Below are 1,897 nucleotides of genomic sequence, written 5' to 3'. Positions count from 1 at the left end.
GCAATAAGGATTTCTCTCCATTTACATAATTGAATAAAGTTTTCTCACAAGATAGAATTTGGACCTGGACCATAATTGAAAAGAAAGAGAACTAAACTAGCTTCAGAATTAAGTCACAATATGGAGTCAGTGTGGTCCATTCAGGTCCCTCAATTAATCACTTGCTGTCCTAATCCTCTCAATTCCTTCAATTTTCTCACAATTTTCTTCACAATGAAAAAGACCCAAGAGAGTCATCTAGTCCAATCTCTTCGTTTTATAGAGGGGAGAAGGGGTAATGAGATTCACCCCAAATCATAATTTTCTGGTAGCAGAACTCAGAGTAGAAGCCAGCTTTCCTTACTTCAATTCTAATACTGCCTTTGTGTTTAGTTGATGGTGTAGTGGATAGATTTTGAATTGGGAATCAGAAAGTCTTGGGTTCAAATCTCACTTCTGACATGAAATATGAATATCACAACTTTTATTAGGATCAGTTTGCTCATTTGTAAAATGAGCACAATATAGGCCGTAGTAACTGCCTCGTAGGATTCTTTGTAAGTTCAAATGAAGCAATATATAGAAAGAATGTGGAAAACTTCAATGAATTATGTGTCAGTCATCATTAGGTCAATGATATGGTAGTAGATTTAGGCTCCTGAGGTGTTTTTTACATATATATATATATATATATATGTGTGTATATATATTATATATCCACAAATACACCACTCATTCTGCTATACCATGCTGTCTCTGCAAATAACACCAAGTAGGCATCTATCTACTCTGTTCTATAGACCAGAATGATCATAAGAGGGTACACCAATATGACAGATTTTTTTGTTATTTACTTAGATTATTTATTAGCAAGTCAATATAAAAAAGCAGGGCTAATTGATATAAAACTATTAAAATGGATTAATTGGTTCAAAATAGGACCATTTGGTATATCTTATCTTTTTTGCACATACCTGAATATTTAACTCTAGTGCAGAAGATCTTGTCCTAGTATTGATCATTTAACATCACTTTGTTTCTGAACATGAGTCTCTTCTAGTTTTTTTGGTGGGTACTGGATGGCAAATGGGAAACTGGTTTAAATAAATCTTGTATCTCATGAGGTTAAACTTCATTACACTGAGGACAGTGTGGTTCAGGCTGAGATTTGAAATATTTTGCAACACACGGTAAGTGCATTTTAATTCTACAATTTTCACAGGAGTGACCCTGAATGGCAAGGCTGTGACAGATGTTGCACTTTTTGGCATCCTGATTTTTCTCACATATGTACTGATCTAATTCCACCATGCAGGAACATGTAAAGTATATTTTGTGTGTCTTTTGGAAAGCCACTTGTTCTACTTCCTTTTTTCATTATTTTGCTATGAAGTTTGTTGGACAGGTTTAAAATATTGGTGGAGTATATATAGCCACTTTCTGATTTGAAAATCAAGTCCATAGTTTTTTAAAAAAATCCAGTTCATTTTCTGCATAGTCAGATGCCAATTTGGTATCTTCTGTTATTGCAAAATTCACCAGAGCATCAGTGTTTCACAGGGTGGGTCCCTGCATGTCTGGCATTCAATGATTTCGAACTGTTTTTAGAATGATTATTGCTTATGAGTGATTTCTACTGCACAAAGACTACCTCCCCAACTCTCTGTTTAATGAGAAGATTAAGTTGTAGATCATAATCTACTTAATGCTGCCTTGTAATTTATTTATTTATTTTTGCCTTGGTATAAGGTATACTAAATGGATTGCTTCACCAGATTGTGAGTTCTCCATTGCTGGTGGTCTTTGAAAAGAGAAAATGGTTTTGAGGAGCACTTGTTGGTAATGTTAGAGTACTTAAACACTGAGGTCCCTTCCAACTCTAAAATTCTAAAAATTGCCAGATAAAGGAACTAGTTTG

At 34.4% G+C, this 1,897-nt stretch overlaps 1 pseudogene; it reads right to left on the bottom strand.

Annotated features, from left to right (window-relative positions):
• Window positions 1–1,007: 1,007 nt before the first annotated feature.
• On the bottom strand, window positions 1,008–1,530 carry LOC123233564 (annotated as a pseudogene).
• Window positions 1,531–1,897: the final 367 nt, after the last annotated feature.

Source organism: Gracilinanus agilis, chromosome 2 (genome assembly GCF_016433145.1).
Source record: "Gracilinanus agilis isolate LMUSP501 chromosome 2, AgileGrace, whole genome shotgun sequence".
NCBI lineage: Eukaryota > Metazoa > Chordata > Mammalia > Didelphimorphia > Didelphidae > Gracilinanus > Gracilinanus agilis.
The sequence above is the reverse complement of the archived record's forward strand: the minus strand, read 5'-3'. Positions and strand labels throughout refer to the sequence as shown.